Genomic DNA, 16,034 nt, shown 5'->3' with positions numbered 1-16,034 from the left:
TTACAGAAAGTATCTGGATTTCGTACACTGCATATGTCATTGCTTTACCCTTTGTTAGTATATTCTTACATAGAATATTGTGTCTAGACGCCGCATTGCAAGTCAAGTCAAGTCATTTTATTTTGTATAGCCCAGAATCGCAAATCCTTGAAGCAGTGCATTGCAGCATCTTACCTTGAAGCAGTGCAGCTACCATTCATGTAAGTTAAAGCCTCTAGCATGTTACTTTGTAACATTAATGCCATCTTTATACCAATACTCTAGCGATGGGACTATTAGGACTTTAGAAGATCACAGCAAAGTATTGTGGCCTTTACCTAATCACTTTACAGGCTAGCGAGCAAGTGAACCACATCAATCCGTGTTAGAAGTTGGATTCCAACGCACACGTCCATTGGAGACTGCGACCTGAACGCAGCGCCTTAGACTGCTTGGCCTTCCTGACTGGAAACCTCTGTAAGTAGTGAAAATTACAAAAAGTATCTTAATTTCGTACACTGCATATGTCATTGCTTTACCCTTTGTTATTATATGCTTACATAGAATATTGTGTCTAGACGCCGCATTGGAGCATCTTACCTTAAAGCAGTGCAGCTACCATTCATTTAATTTGTAACATTAATGCCAGCTTTATATCTATACTCTAGCGACGGGACTATTAGGACTTTACAAAATCACAGCACAGCATTGTTGCCTTTACCTAATCTCAATACAGGCAACCGAGAAAGTGAACCAAATCTATCCTGTCAGAAGTGGGATTCGAACCCACGCCTCCAATGGAGACTGCGACCTGAACGCAGCGCCTTAGACCGCTCGGCCATCCTGACTTGAAAATGCTGTAAGTAGTGAAAATTACAGAAAGTATCTGGATTTCGTACACTGCATATGTCATTGCTTTACCCTTTGTTAGTATATTCTTACATAGAATATTGTGTCTAGACGCCGCATTGCAAGTCAAGTCAAGTCATTTTATTTTGTATAGCCCAGAATCGCAAATCCTTGAAGCAGTGCATTGCAGCATCTTACCTTGAAGCAGTGCAGCTACCATTCATGTAAGTTAAAGCCTCTAGCATGTTACTTTGTAACATTAATGCCATCTTTATACCAATACTCTAGCGATGGGACTATTAGGACTTTAGAAGATCACACCAAAGTATTGTGGCCTTTACCTAATCACTTTACAGGCTAGCGAGCAAGTGAACCACATCAATCCGTGTTAGAAGTTGGATTCCAACGCACACGTCCATTGGAGACTGCGACCTGAACGCAGCGCCTTAGACTGCTTGGCCTTCCTGACTGGAAACCTCTGTAAGTAGTGAAAATTACAAAAAGTATCTTAATTTCGTACACTGCATATGTCATTGCTTTACCCTTTGTTATTATATGCTTACATAGAATATTGTGTCTAGACGCCGCATTGGAGCATCTTACCTTAAAGCAGTGCAGCTACCATTCATTTAATTTGTAACATTAATGCCAGCTTTATATCTATACTCTAGCGACGGGACTATTAGGACTTTACAAAATCACAGCACAGCATTGTTGCCTTTACCTAATCTCAATACAGGCAACCGAGAAAGTGAACCAAATCTATCCTGTCAGAAGTGGGATTCGAACCCACGCCTCCAATGGAGACTGCGACCTGAACGCAGCGCCTTAGACCGCTCGGCCATCCTGACTTGAAAATGCTGTAAGTAGTGAAAATTACAGAAAGTATCTGGATTTCGTACACTGCATATGTCATTGCTTTACCCTTTGTTAGTATATTCTTACATAGAATATTGTGTCTAGACGCCGCATTGCAGCATCTTACCTTGAAGCAGTGCAGCTACCATTCATGTAAGTTAAAGCCTCTAGCATGTTACTTTGTAACATTAATGCCATCTTTATACCAATACTCTAGCGATGGGACTATTAGGACTTTAGAAGATCACAGCAAAGTATTGTGGCCTTTACCTAATCACTTTACAGGCTAGCGAGCAAGTGAACCACATCAATCCGTGTTAGAAGTTGGATTCCAACGCACACGTCCATTGGAGACTGCGACCTGAACGCAGCGCCTTAGACTGCTTGGCCTTCCTGACTGGAAACCTCTGTAAGTAGTGAAAATTACAAAAAGTATCTTAATTTCGTACACTGCATATGTCATTGCTTTACCCTTTGTTATTATATGCTTACATAGAATATTGTGTCTAGACGCCGCATTGGAGCATCTTACCTTAAAGCAGTGCAGCTACCATTCATTTAATTTGTAACATTAATGCCAGCTTTATATCTATACTCTAGCGACGGGACTATTAGGACTTTACAAAATCACAGCACAGCATTGTTGCCTTTACCTAATCTCAATACAGGCACCCGAGAAAGTCAACCAAATCTATCCTTTCAGAAGTGGGATTCGAACCCACGCCTCCAATGGAGACTGCGACCTGAACGCAGCGCCTTAGACCGCTCGGCCATCCTGACTTGAAAATGCTGTAAGTAGTGAAAATTACAGAAAGTATCTGGATTTCGTACACTGCATATGTCATTGCTTTACCCTTTGTTAGTATATTCTTACATAGAATATTGTGTCTAGACGCCGCATTGCAGCATCTTACCTTGAAGCAGTGCAGCTACCATTCATGTAAGTTAAAGCCTCTAGCATGTTACTTTGTAACATTAATGCCATCTTTATACCAATACTCTAGCGATGGGACTATTAGGACTTTAGAAAATCACAGCAAAGTATTGTGGCCTTTACCTAATCACTTTACAGGCTAGCGAGCAAGTGAACCACATCAATCCGTGTTAGAAGTTGGATTCCAACGCACACGTCCATTGGAGACTGCGACCTAAACGCAGCGCCTTAGACTGCTTGGCCTTCCTCACTGGAAAATGCCGTAAGTAGTGAAAATTATAAAAGTATCTTGATTTCGTACACTGCATATGTCATTGCTTTACCCTTTGTTATTATATGCTTACATAGAATATTGTGTCTAGACGCCGCATTGCAGCATCTTACCTTGAAGCAGTGCAGCTAGCATTCATGTAAGTGAAAGCCTCTAGCATGTTACTTTGTAACTTTAATGCCATCTTTATACCAATACTCTAGCGATGGGACTATTAGGACTTTAGAAGATCACAGCAAAGTATTGTGGCCTTTACCTAATCACTTTAAAGGCTAGCGAGCAAGTGAACCACATCAATCTGTGTTAGAAGTTGGATTCCAACGCACACGTCCATTGGAGACTGCGACCTGAACGCAGCGCCTTAGACTGCTTGGCCTTCCTGACTGGAAACCTCTGTAAGTAGTGAAAATTACAAAAAGTATCTGGATTTCGTACACTGCATATGTCATTGCTTTACCCTTTGTTAGTATATTCTTACATAGAATATTGTCTAGACGCCGCATTGCAGCATCTTACCTTGAAGCAGTGCAGCTACCATTCATGCAAGTGCACGCCTCTAGCATGTTACTTTGTAACATTAATGCCATCTTTAGACCAATACTCTAGCGATGGGACTATTAGGACTTTAGAAGATCACAGCAAAGTATTGTGGCCTTTACCTAATCACTTTACAGGCTAGCGAGCAAGTGAACCACATCAATCCGTGTTAGAAGTTGGATTCCAACGCACACGTCCATTGGAGACTGCGACCTGAACGCAGCGCCTTAGACTGCTTGGCCTTCCTGACTGGAAACCTCTGTAAGTAGTGAAAATTATAAAAGTATCTTGATTTCGTACACTGCATATGTCATTGCTTTACCCTTTGTTATTATATGCTTACATAGAATATTGTGTCTAGACGCCGCATTGCAGCATCTTACCTTAAAGCAGTGCAGCTACCATTCATTTAATTGGTAACATTAATGCCATCTTTATACCTATACTCTAGCGACGGGACTATTGATACTTTACAAAATCACAGCACAGCATTGTTGCCTTTACCTAATCTCAATACAGGCAGCCGAGCAAGTGAACCAAATCTATCCTGTCAAAAGTGGGATTCGAAACCACGCCTCCAATGGAGACTGCGACCTGAACGCAGCGCCTTAGACCGCTCGGCCATCCTGACTTGAAAATATCGTAAGTAGTGAAAAATACAAAAAGTATCTGGATTTCGTACACTGCATATGTCATTGCTTTACCCTTTGTTAGTATATTCTTACATAGAATATTGTGTCTAGACGCCGCATTGCAGCATCTTACCTTGAAGCAGTGCAGCTAGCATTCATGCAAGTGAAAGCCTCTAGCATGTTACTTTGTAACTTTAATGCCATCTTTATACCAATACTCTAGCGATGGGACTATTAGGACTTTAGAAAATCACAGCAAAGTATTGTGGCCTTTACCTCATCACTTTACAGGCTAGCGAGCAAGTGAACCACATCAATCCGTGTTAGAAGTTGGATTCCAACGCACACGTCCATTGGAGACTGCGACCTAAACGCAGCGCCTTAGACTGCTTGGCCTTCCTGCCTGGAAAATGCCGTAAGTAGTGAAAATTATAAAAGTATCTTGATTTCGTACACTGCATATGTCATTGCTTTACCCTTTGTTATTATATGCTTACATAGAATATTGTGTCTAGACGCCGCATTGCAGCATCTTACCTTGAAGCAGTGCAGCTAGCATTCATGTAAGTGAAAGCCTCTAGCATGTTACTTTGTAACATTAATGCCATCTTTATACCAATACTCTAGCGATGGGACTATTAGGACTTTAGAAAATCACAGCAAAGTATTGTGGCCTTTACCTAATCACTTTACAGGCTAGCGAGCAAGTAAACCACATCAATCCGTGTTAGAAGTTGGATTCCAACGCACACGTCCATTGGAGACTGCAACCTGAACGCAGCGCCTTAGACTGCTTGGCCTTCCTGACTGGAAACCTCTGTAAGTAGTGAAAATTATAAAAGTATCTTGATTTCGTACACTGCATATGTCATTGCTTTACCCTTTGTTATTATATGCTTACATAGAATATTGTGTCTAGACGCCGCATTGCAGCATCTTACCTTAAAGCAGTGCAGCTACCATTCATTTAATTGGTAACAATAATGCCATCTTTATACCTATACTCTAGCGACGGGACTATTGATACTTTACAAAATCACAGCACAGCATTGTTGCCTTTACCTAATCTCAATACAGGCAACCGAACCAAATCTATCCTGTCAGAAGTTGGATTCGAACCCACGCCTCCAATGGAGACTGCGACCTGAACGCAGCGCCTTAGACCGCTCGGCCATCCTGACTTGAAAATTCTGTAAGTAGTGAAAATTACAAAAAGTATCTGGATTTCGTACACTGCATATGTCATTGCTTTACCCTTTGTTATTACATGCTTACATAGAATATTGTGTCTAGACGCCGCATTGGAGCATCTTACCTTAAAGCAGTGCAGCTACCATTCATTTAATTTGTAACATTAATGCCAGCTTTATATCTATACTCTAGCGACGGGACTATTAGGACTTTACAAAATCACAGCACAGCATTGTTGCCTTTACCTAATCTCAATACAGGCAACCGAGAAAGTGAACCAAATCTATCCTGTCAGAAGTGGGATTCGAACCCACGCCTCCAATGGAGACTGCGACCTGAACGCAGCGCCTTAGACCGCTCGGCCATCCTGACTTGAAAATGCTGTAAGTAGTGAAAATTACAGAAAGTATCTGGATTTCGTACACTGCATATGTCATTGCTTTACCCTTTGTTAGTATATTCTTACATAGAATATTGTGTCTAGACGCCGCATTGCAGCATCTTACCTTGAAGCAGTGCAGCTACCATTCATGTAAGTTAAAGCCTCTAGCATGTTACTTTGTAACATTAATGCCATCTTTATACCAATACTCTAGCGATGGGACTATTAGGACTTTAGAAAATCACAGCAAAGTATTGTGGCCTTTACCTAATCACTTTACAGGCTAGCGAGCAAGTGAACCACATCAATCCGTGTTAGAAGTTGGATTCCAACGCACACGTCCATTGGAGACTGCGACCTGAACGCAGCGCCTTAGACTGCTTGGCCTTCCTGACTGGAAACCTCTGTAAGTAGTGAAAATTACAAAAAGTATCTTAATTTCGTACACTGCATATGTCATTGCTTTACCCTTTGTTATTATATGCTTACATAGAATATTGTGTCTAGACGCCGCATTGGAGCATCTTACCTTAAAGCAGTGCAGCTACCATTCATTTAATTTGTAACATTAATGCCAGCTTTATATCTATACTCTAGCGACGGGACTATTAGGACTTTACAAAATCACAGCACAGCATTGTTGCCTTTACCTAATCTCAATACAGGCACCCGAGAAAGTCAACCAAATCTATCCTGTCAGAAGTGGGATTCGAACCCACGCCTCCAATGGAGACTGCGACCTGAACGCAGCGCCTTAGACCGCTCGGCCATCCTGACTTGAAAATGCTGTAAGTAGTGAAAATTACAGAAAGTATCTGGATTTCGTACACTGCATATGTCATTGCTTTACCCTTTGTTAGTATATTCTTACATAGAATATTGTGTCTAGACGCCGCATTGCAGCATCTTACCTTGAAGCAGTGCAGCTACCATTCATGTAAGTTAAAGCCTCTAGCATGTTACTTTGTAACATTAATGCCATCTTTATACCAATACTCTAGCGATGGGACTATTAGGACTTTAGAAAATCACAGCAAAGTATTGTGGCCTTTACCTAATCACTTTACAGGCTAGCGAGCAAGTGAACCACATCAATCCGTGTTAGAAGTTGGATTCCAACGCACACGTCCATTGGAGACTGCGACCTAAACGCAGCGCCTTAGACTGCTTGGCCTTCCTCACTGGAAAATGCCGTAAGTAGTGAAAATTATAAAAGTATCTTGATTTCGTACACTGCATATGTCATTGCTTTACCCTTTGTTATTATATGCTTACATAGAATATTGTGTCTAGACGCCGCATTGCAGCATCTTACCTTGAAGCAGTGCAGCTAGCATTCATGTAAGTGAAAGCCTCTAGCATGTTACTTTGTAACTTTAATGCCATCTTTATACCAATACTCTAGCGATGGGACTATTAGGACTTTAGAAGATCACAGCAAAGTATTGTGGCCTTTACCTAATCACTTTAAAGGCTAGCGAGCAAGTGAACCACATCAATCTGTGTTAGAAGTTGGATTCCAACGCACACGTCCATTGGAGACTGCGACCTGAACGCAGCGCCTTAGACTGCTTGGCCTTCCTGACTGGAAACCTCTGTAAGTAGTGAAAATTACAAAAAGTATCTGGATTTCGTACACTGCATATGTCATTGCTTTACCCTTTGTTAGTATATTCTTACATAGAATATTGTCTAGACGCCGCATTGCAGCATCTTACCTTGAAGCAGTGCAGCTACCATTCATGCAAGTGCACGCCTCTAGCATGTTACTTTGTAACATTAATGCCATCTTTAGACCAATACTCTAGCGATGGGACTATTAGGACTTTAGAAGATCACAGCAAAGTATTGTGGCCTTTACCTAATCACTTTACAGGCTAGCGAGCAAGTGAACCACATCAATCCGTGTTAGAAGTTGGATTCCAACGCACACGTCCATTGGAGACTGCGACCTGAACGCAGCGCCTTAGACTGCTTGGCCTTCCTGACTGGAAACCTCTGTAAGTAGTGAAAATTATAAAAGTATCTTGATTTCGTACACTGCATATGTCATTGCTTTACCCTTTGTTATTATATGCTTACATAGAATATTGTGTCTAGACGCCGCATTGCAGCATCTTACCTTAAAGCAGTGCAGCTACCATTCATTTAATTGGTAACATTAATGCCATCTTTATACCTATACTCTAGCGACGGGACTATTGATACTTTACAAAATCACAGCACAGCATTGTTGCCTTTACCTAATCTCAATACAGGCAGCCGAGCAAGTGAACCAAATCTATCCTGTCAAAAGTGGGATTCGAAACCACGCCTCCAATGGAGACTGCGACCTGAACGCAGCGCCTTAGACCGCTCGGCCATCCTGACTTGAAAATATCGTAAGTAGTGAAAAATACAAAAAGTATCTGGATTTCGTACACTGCATATGTCATTGCTTTACCCTTTGTTAGTATATTCTTACATAGAATATTGTGTCTAGACGCCGCATTGCAGCATCTTACCTTGAAGCAGTGCAGCTAGCATTCATGCAAGTGAAAGCCTCTAGCATGTTACTTTGTAACTTTAATGCCATCTTTATACCAATACTCTAGCGATGGGACTATTAGGACTTTAGAAAATCACAGCAAAGTATTGTGGCCTTTACCTCATCACTTTACAGGCTAGCGAGCAAGTGAACCACATCAATCCGTGTTAGAAGTTGGATTCCAACGCACACGTCCATTGGAGACTGCGACCTAAACGCAGCGCCTTAGACTGCTTGGCCTTCCTGCCTGGAAAATGCCGTAAGTAGTGAAAATTATAAAAGTATCTTGATTTCGTACACTGCATATGTCATTGCTTTACCCTTTGTTATTATATGCTTACATAGAATATTGTGTCTAGACGCCGCATTGTAGCATCTTACCTTGAAGCAGTGCAGCTAGCATTCATGTAAGTGAAAGCCTCTAGCATGTTACTTTGTAACATTAATGCCATCTTTATACCAATACTCTAGCGATGGGACTATTAGGACTTTAGAAAATCACAGCAAAGTATTGTGGCCTTTACCTAATCACTTTACAGGCTAGCGAGCAAGTGAACCACATCAATCCGTGTTAGAAGTTGGATTCCAACGCACACGTCCATTGGAGACTGCGACCTGAACGCAGCGCCTTAGACTGCTTGGCCTTCCTGACTGGAAACCTCTGTAAGTAGTGAAAATTACAAAAAGTATCTTAATTTCGTACACTGCATATGTCATTGCTTTACCCTTTGTTATTATATGCTTACATAGAATATTGTGTCTAGACGCCACATTGGAGCATCTTACCTTAAAGCAGTGCAGCTACCATTCATTTAATTTGTAACATTAGTGCCAGCTTTATATCTATACTCTAGCGACGGGACTATTAGGACTTTACAAAATCACAGCACAGCATTGTTGCCTTTACCTAATCTCAATACAGGCAACCGAGCAAGTGAACCAAATCTATCCTGTCAGAAGTGGGATTCGAACCCACGCCTCCAATGGAGACTGCGACCTGAACGCAGCGCCTTAGACCGCTCGGCCATCCTGACTTGAAAATGCTGTAAGTATTAAAAATTATAAAAGTATCTTGATTTCGTACACTGCATATGTCATTGCTTTACCCTTTGTTATTATATGCTTACATAGAATATTGTGTCTAGACGCCGCATTGCAGCATCTTACCTTGAAGCAGTGCAGCTAGCATTCATGTAAGTGAAAGCCTCTAGCATGTTACTTTGTAACATTAATGCCATCTTTATACCAATACTCTAGCGATGGGACTATTAGGACTTTAGAAAATCACAGCAAAGTATTGTGGCCTTTACCTAATCACTTTACAGGCTAGCGAGCAAGTAAACCACATCAATCCGTGTTAGAAGTTGGATTCCAACGCACACGTCCATTGGAGACTGCAACCTGAACGCAGCGCCTTAGACTGCTTGGCCTTCCTGACTGGAAACCTCTGTAAGTAGTGAAAATTATAAAAGTATCTTGATTTCGTACACTGCATATGTCATTGCTTTACCCTTTGTTATTATATGCTTACATAGAATATTGTGTCTAGACGCCGCATTGCAGCATCTTACCTTAAAGCAGTGCAGCTACCATTCATTTAATTGGTAACAATAATGCCATCTTTATACCTATACTCTAGCGACGGGACTATTGATACTTTACAAAATCACAGCACAGCATTGTTGCCTTTACCTAATCTCAATACAGGCAACCGAACCAAATCTATCCTGTCAGAAGTTGGATTCGAACCCACGCCTCCAATGGAGACTGCGACCTGAACGCAGCGCCTTAGACCGCTCGGCCATCCTGACTTGAAAATTCTGTAAGTAGTGAAAATTACAAAAAGTATCTGGATTTCGTACACTGCATATGTCATTGCTTTACCCTTTGTTATTACATGCTTACATAGAATATTGTGTCTAGACGCCGCATTGGAGCATCTTACCTTAAAGCAGTGCAGCTACCATTCATTTAATTTGTAACATTAATGCCAGCTTTATATCTATACTCTAGCGACGGGACTATTAGGACTTTACAAAATCACAGCACAGCATTGTTGCCTTTACCTAATCTCAATACAGGCAACCGAGAAAGTGAACCAAATCTATCCTGTCAGAAGTGGGATTCGAACCCACGCCTCCAATGGAGACTGCGACCTGAACGCAGCGCCTTAGACCGCTCGGCCATCCTGACTTGAAAATGCTGTAAGTAGTGAAAATTACAGAAAGTATCTGGATTTCGTACACTGCATATGTCATTGCTTTACCCTTTGTTAGTATATTCTTACATAGAATATTGTGTCTAGACGCCGCATTGCAGCATCTTACCTTGAAGCAGTGCAGCTACCATTCATGTAAGTTAAAGCCTCTAGCATGTTACTTTGTAACATTAATGCCATCTTTATACCAATACTCTAGCGATGGGACTATTAGGACTTTAGAAAATCACAGCAAAGTATTGTGGCCTTTACCTAATCACTTTACAGGCTAGCGAGCAAGTGAACCACATCAATCCGTGTTAGAAGTTGGATTCCAACGCACACGTCCATTGGAGACTGCGACCTGAACGCAGCGCCTTAGACTGCTTGGCCTTCCTGACTGGAAACCTCTGTAAGTAGTGAAAATTACAAAAAGTATCTTAATTTCGTACACTGCATATGTCATTGCTTTACCCTTTGTTATTATATGCTTACATAGAATATTGTGTCTAGACGCCGCATTGGAGCATCTTACCTTAAAGCAGTGCAGCTACCATTCATTTAATTTGTAACATTAATGCCAGCTTTATATCTATACTCTAGCGACGGGACTATTAGGACTTTACAAAATCACAGCACAGCATTGTTGCCTTTGCCTAATCTCAATACAGGCAACCGAGAAAGTGAACCAAATCTATCCTGTCAGAAGTGGGATTCGAACCCACGCCTCCAATGGAGACTGCGACCTGAACGCAGCGCCTTAGACCGCTCGGCCATCCTGACTTGAAAATGCTGTAAGTAGTGAAAATTACAGAAAGTATCTGGATTTCGTACACTGCATATGTCATTGCTTTACCCTTTGTTAGTATATTCTTACATAGAATATTGTGTCTAGACGCCGCATTGCAGCATCTTACCTTGAAGCAGTGCAGCTACCATTCATGTAAGTTAAAGCCTCTAGCATGTTACTTTGTAACATTAATGCCATCTTTATACCAATACTCTAGCGATGGGACTATTAGGACTTTAGAAGATCACACCAAAGTATTGTGGCCTTTACCTAATCACTTTACAGGCTAGCGAGCAAGTGAACCACATCAATCCGTGTTAGAAGTTGGATTCCAACGCACACGTCCATTGGAGACTGCGACCTGAACGCAGCGCCTTAGACTGCTTGGCCTTCCTGACTGGAAACCTCTGTAAGTAGTGAAAATTACAAAAAGTATCTTAATTTCGTACACTGCATATGTCATTGCTTTACCCTTTGTTATTATATGCTTACATAGAATATTGTGTCTAGACACCGCATTGGAGCATCTTACCTTAAAGCAGTGCAGCTACCATTCATTTAATTTGTAACATTAATGCCAGCTTTATATCTATACTCTAGCGACGGGACTATTAGGACTTTACAAAATCACAGCACAGCATTGTTGCCTTTACCTAATCTCAATACAGGCACCCGAGAAAGTGAACCAAATCTATCCTGTCAGAAGTGGGATTCGAACCCACGCCTCCAATGGAGACTGCGACCTGAACGCAGCGCCTTAGACCGCTCGGCCATCCTGACTTGAAAATGCTGTAAGTAGTGAAAATTACAGAAAGTATCTGGATTTCGTACACTGCATGTGTCATTGCTTTACCCTTTGTTAGTATATTCTTACATAGAATATTGTGTCTAGACGCCGCATTGCAGCATCTTACCTTGAAGCAGTGCAGCTACCATTCATGTAAGTTAAAGCCTCTAGCATGTTACTTTGTAACATTAATGCCATCTTTATACCAATACTCTAGCGATGGGACTATTAGGACTTTAGAAAATCACAGCAAAGTATTGTGGCCTTTACCTAATCACTTTACAGGCTAGCGAGCAAGTGAACCACATCAATCCGTGTTAGAAGTTGGATTCCAACGCACACGTCCATTGGAGACTGCGACCTAAACGCAGCGCCTTAGACTGCTTGGCCTTCCTGACTGGAAACCTCTGTAAGTAGTGAAAATTACAAAAAGTATCTTAATTTCGTACACTGCATATGTCATTGCTTTACCCTTTGTTATTATATGCTTACATAGAATATTGTGTCTAGACGCCGCATTGGAGCATCTTACCTTAAAGCAGTGCAGCTACCATTCATTTAATTTGTAACATTAATGCCAGCTTTATATCTATACTCTAGCGACGGGACTATTAGGACTTTACAAAATCACAGCACAGCATTGTTGCCTTTACCTAATCTCAATACAGGCAACCGAGAAAGTGAACCAAATCTATCCTGTCAGAAGTGGGATTCGAACCCACGCCTCCAATGGAGACTGCGACCTGAACGCAGCGCCTTAGACCGCTCGGCCATCCTGACTTGAAAATGCTGTAAGTAGTGAAAATTACAGAAAGTATCTGGATTTCGTACACTGCATATGTCATTGCTTTACCCTTTGTTAGTATATTCTTACATAGAATATTGTGTCTAGACGCCGCATTGCAAGTCAAGTCAAGTCATTTTATTTTGTATAGCCCAGAATCGCAAATCCTTGAAGCAGTGCATTGCAGCATCTTACCTTGAAGCAGTGCAGCTACCATTCATGTAAGTTAAAGCCTCTAGCATGTTACTTTGTAACATTAATGCCATCTTTATACCAATACTCTAGCGATGGGACTATTAGGACTTTAGAAGATCACACCAAAGTATTGTGGCCTTTACCTAATCACTTTACAGGCTAGCGAGCAAGTGAACCACATCAATCCGTGTTAGAAGTTGGATTCCAACGCACACGTCCATTGGAGACTGCGACCTGAACGCAGCGCCTTAGACTGCTTGGCCTTCCTGACTGGAAACCTCTGTAAGTAGTGAAAATTACAAAAAGTATCTTAATTTCGTACACTGCATATGTCATTGCTTTACCCTTTGTTATTATATGCTTACATAGAATATTGTGTCTAGACGCCGCATTGGAGCATCTTACCTTAAAGCAGTGCAGCTACCATTCATTTAATTTGTAACATTAATGCCAGCTTTATATCTATACTCTAGCGACGGGACTATTAGGACTTTACAAAATCACAGCACAGCATTGTTGCCTTTACCTAATCTCAATACAGGCAACCGAGAAAGTGAACCAAATCTATCCTGTCAGAAGTGGGATTCGAACCCACGCCTCCAATGGAGACTGCGACCTGAACGCAGCGCCTTAGACCGCTCGGCCATCCTGACTTGAAAATGCTGTAAGTAGTGAAAATTACAGAAAGTATCTGGATTTCGTACACTGCATATGTCATTGCTTTACCCTTTGTTAGTATATTCTTACATAGAATATTGTGTCTAGACGCCGCATTGCAGCATCTTACCTTGAAGCAGTGCAGCTACCATTCATGTAAGTTAAAGCCTCTAGCATGTTACTTTGTAACATTAATGCCATCTTTATACCAATACTCTAGCGATGGGACTATTAGGACTTTAGAAAATCACAGCAAAGTATTGTGGCCTTTACCTAATCACTTTACAGGCTAGCGAGCAAGTGAACCACATCAATCCGTGTTAGAAGTTGGATTCCAACGCACACGTCCATTGGAGACTGCGACCTGAACGCAGCGCCTTAGACTGCTTGGCCTTCCTGACTGGAAACCTCTGTAAGTAGTGAAAATTACAAAAAGTATCTTAATTTCGTACACTGCATATGTCATTGCTTTACCCTTTGTTATTATATGCTTACATAGAATATTGTGTCTAGACGCCGCATTGGAGCATCTTACCTTAAAGCAGTGCAGCTACCATTCATTTAATTTGTAACATTAATGCCAGCTTTATATCTATACTCTAGCGACGGGACTATTAGGACTTTACAAAATCACAGCACAGCATTGTTGCCTTTGCCTAATCTCAATACAGGCAACCGAGAAAGTGAACCAAATCTATCCTGTCAGAAGTGGGATTCGAACCCACGCCTCCAATGGAGACTGCGACCTGAACGCAGCGCCTTAGACCGCTCGGCCATCCTGACTTGAAAATGCTGTAAGTAGTGAAAATTACAGAAAGTATCTGGATTTCGTACACTGCATATGTCATTGCTTTACCCTTTGTTAGTATATTCTTACATAGAATATTGTGTCTAGACGCCGCATTGCAGCATCTTACCTTGAAGCAGTGCAGCTACCATTCATGTAAGTTAAAGCCTCTAGCATGTTACTTTGTAACATTAATGCCATCTTTATACCAATACTCTAGCGATGGGACTATTAGGACTTTAGAAGATCACACCAAAGTATTGTGGCCTTTACCTAATCACTTTACAGGCTAGCGAGCAAGTGAACCACATCAATCCGTGTTAGAAGTTGGATTCCAACGCACACGTCCATTGGAGACTGCGACCTGAACGCAGCGCCTTAGACTGCTTGGCCTTCCTGACTGGAAACCTCTGTAAGTAGTGAAAATTACAAAAAGTATCTTAATTTCGTACACTGCATATGTCATTGCTTTACCCTTTGTTATTATATGCTTACATAGAATATTGTGTCTAGACACCGCATTGGAGCATCTTACCTTAAAGCAGTGCAGCTACCATTCATTTAATTTGTAACATTAATGCCAGCTTTATATCTATACTCTAGCGACGGGACTATTAGGACTTTACAAAATCACAGCACAGCATTGTTGCCTTTACCTAATCTCAATACAGGCACCCGAGAAAGTGAACCAAATCTATCCTGTCAGAAGTGGGATTCGAACCCACGCCTCCAATGGAGACTGCGACCTGAACGCAGCGCCTTAGACCGCTCGGCCATCCTGACTTGAAAATGCTGTAAGTAGTGAAAATTACAGAAAGTATCTGGATTTCGTACACTGCATGTGTCATTGCTTTACCCTTTGTTAGTATATTCTTACATAGAATATTGTGTCTAGACGCCGCATTGCAGCATCTTACCTTGAAGCAGTGCAGCTACCATTCATGTAAGTTAAAGCCTCTAGCATGTTACTTTGTAACATTAATGCCATCTTTATACCAATACTCTAGCGATGGGACTATTAGGACTTTAGAAAATCACAGCAAAGTATTGTGGCCTTTACCTAATCACTTTACAGGCTAGCGAGCAAGTGAACCACATCAATCCGTGTTAGAAGTTGGATTCCAACGCACACGTCCATTGGAGACTGCGACCTAAACGCAGCGCCTTAGACTGCTTGGCCTTCCTGACTGGAAACCTCTGTAAGTAGTGAAAATTACAAAAAGTATCTTAATTTCGTACACTGCATATGTCATTGCTTTACCCTTTGTTATTATATGCTTACATAGAATATTGTGTCTAGACGCCGCATTGGAGCATCTTACCTTAAAGCAGTGCAGCTACCATTCATTTAATTTGTAACATTAATGCCAGCTTTATATCTATACTCTAGCGACGGGACTATTAGGACTTTACAAAATCACAGCACAGCATTGTTGCCTTTACCTAATCTCAATACAGGCAACCGAGAAAGTGAACCAAATCTATCCTGTCAGAAGTGGGATTCGAACCCACGCCTCCAATGGAGACTGCGACCTGAACGCAGCGCCTTAGACCGCTCGGCCATCCTGACTTGAAAATGCTGTAAGTAGTGAAAATTACAGAAAGTATCTGGATTTCGTACACTGCATATGTCATTGCTTTACCCTTTGTTAGTATATTCTTACATAGAATATTGTG

The 16,034-nt window shown here is 41.4% G+C and overlaps 18 non-coding genes across 18 annotated transcripts; all 18 read right to left on the bottom strand.

Moving 5' to 3' along the window:
* Positions 1-744: 744 nt before the first annotated feature.
* On the bottom strand, positions 745-827 carry trnal-cag (transfer RNA leucine (anticodon CAG)). The gene has a single exon. It is a non-coding gene; the product is annotated as a tRNA-Leu (tRNA).
* A 769-nt stretch (positions 828-1,596) lies between these two features.
* trnal-cag (transfer RNA leucine (anticodon CAG)) lies at positions 1,597-1,679 on the bottom strand. The gene has a single exon. It is a non-coding gene; the product is annotated as a tRNA-Leu (tRNA).
* Positions 1,680-2,383: 704 nt separating this feature from the next.
* Positions 2,384-2,466, bottom strand: trnal-cag (transfer RNA leucine (anticodon CAG)). The gene has a single exon. It is a non-coding gene; the product is annotated as a tRNA-Leu (tRNA).
* Positions 2,467-3,976: 1,510 nt separating this feature from the next.
* On the bottom strand, positions 3,977-4,059 carry trnal-cag (transfer RNA leucine (anticodon CAG)). Its single transcript has one exon. It is a non-coding gene; the product is annotated as a tRNA-Leu (tRNA).
* A 1,099-nt stretch (positions 4,060-5,158) lies between these two features.
* trnal-cag (transfer RNA leucine (anticodon CAG)) lies at positions 5,159-5,241 on the bottom strand. The gene has a single exon. It is a non-coding gene; the product is annotated as a tRNA-Leu (tRNA).
* A 299-nt stretch (positions 5,242-5,540) lies between these two features.
* trnal-cag (transfer RNA leucine (anticodon CAG)) lies at positions 5,541-5,623 on the bottom strand. The gene has a single exon. It is a non-coding gene; the product is annotated as a tRNA-Leu (tRNA).
* A 704-nt stretch (positions 5,624-6,327) lies between these two features.
* trnal-cag (transfer RNA leucine (anticodon CAG)) lies at positions 6,328-6,410 on the bottom strand. The gene has a single exon. It is a non-coding gene; the product is annotated as a tRNA-Leu (tRNA).
* A 1,510-nt stretch (positions 6,411-7,920) lies between these two features.
* trnal-cag (transfer RNA leucine (anticodon CAG)) lies at positions 7,921-8,003 on the bottom strand. The gene has a single exon. It is a non-coding gene; the product is annotated as a tRNA-Leu (tRNA).
* Positions 8,004-9,111: 1,108 nt separating this feature from the next.
* Positions 9,112-9,194, bottom strand: trnal-cag (transfer RNA leucine (anticodon CAG)). Its single transcript has one exon. It is a non-coding gene; the product is annotated as a tRNA-Leu (tRNA).
* A 694-nt stretch (positions 9,195-9,888) lies between these two features.
* trnal-cag (transfer RNA leucine (anticodon CAG)) lies at positions 9,889-9,971 on the bottom strand. Its single transcript has one exon. It is a non-coding gene; the product is annotated as a tRNA-Leu (tRNA).
* A 299-nt stretch (positions 9,972-10,270) lies between these two features.
* trnal-cag (transfer RNA leucine (anticodon CAG)) lies at positions 10,271-10,353 on the bottom strand. The gene has a single exon. It is a non-coding gene; the product is annotated as a tRNA-Leu (tRNA).
* Positions 10,354-11,057: 704 nt separating this feature from the next.
* trnal-cag (transfer RNA leucine (anticodon CAG)) lies at positions 11,058-11,140 on the bottom strand. Its single transcript has one exon. It is a non-coding gene; the product is annotated as a tRNA-Leu (tRNA).
* Positions 11,141-11,844: 704 nt separating this feature from the next.
* On the bottom strand, positions 11,845-11,927 carry trnal-cag (transfer RNA leucine (anticodon CAG)). The gene has a single exon. It is a non-coding gene; the product is annotated as a tRNA-Leu (tRNA).
* A 704-nt stretch (positions 11,928-12,631) lies between these two features.
* Positions 12,632-12,714, bottom strand: trnal-cag (transfer RNA leucine (anticodon CAG)). The gene has a single exon. It is a non-coding gene; the product is annotated as a tRNA-Leu (tRNA).
* Positions 12,715-13,483: 769 nt separating this feature from the next.
* Positions 13,484-13,566, bottom strand: trnal-cag (transfer RNA leucine (anticodon CAG)). Its single transcript has one exon. It is a non-coding gene; the product is annotated as a tRNA-Leu (tRNA).
* Positions 13,567-14,270: 704 nt separating this feature from the next.
* On the bottom strand, positions 14,271-14,353 carry trnal-cag (transfer RNA leucine (anticodon CAG)). The gene has a single exon. It is a non-coding gene; the product is annotated as a tRNA-Leu (tRNA).
* A 704-nt stretch (positions 14,354-15,057) lies between these two features.
* trnal-cag (transfer RNA leucine (anticodon CAG)) lies at positions 15,058-15,140 on the bottom strand. The gene has a single exon. It is a non-coding gene; the product is annotated as a tRNA-Leu (tRNA).
* Positions 15,141-15,844: 704 nt separating this feature from the next.
* Positions 15,845-15,927, bottom strand: trnal-cag (transfer RNA leucine (anticodon CAG)). The gene has a single exon. It is a non-coding gene; the product is annotated as a tRNA-Leu (tRNA).
* Positions 15,928-16,034: the final 107 nt, after the last annotated feature.

Source organism: Gasterosteus aculeatus, chromosome 13, assembly GCF_964276395.1.
Source record: "Gasterosteus aculeatus chromosome 13, fGasAcu3.hap1.1, whole genome shotgun sequence".
NCBI classification, from domain to species: domain Eukaryota; kingdom Metazoa; phylum Chordata; class Actinopteri; order Perciformes; family Gasterosteidae; genus Gasterosteus; species Gasterosteus aculeatus.
The sequence above is the reverse complement of the archived record's forward strand: the minus strand, read 5'-3'. Positions and strand labels throughout refer to the sequence as shown.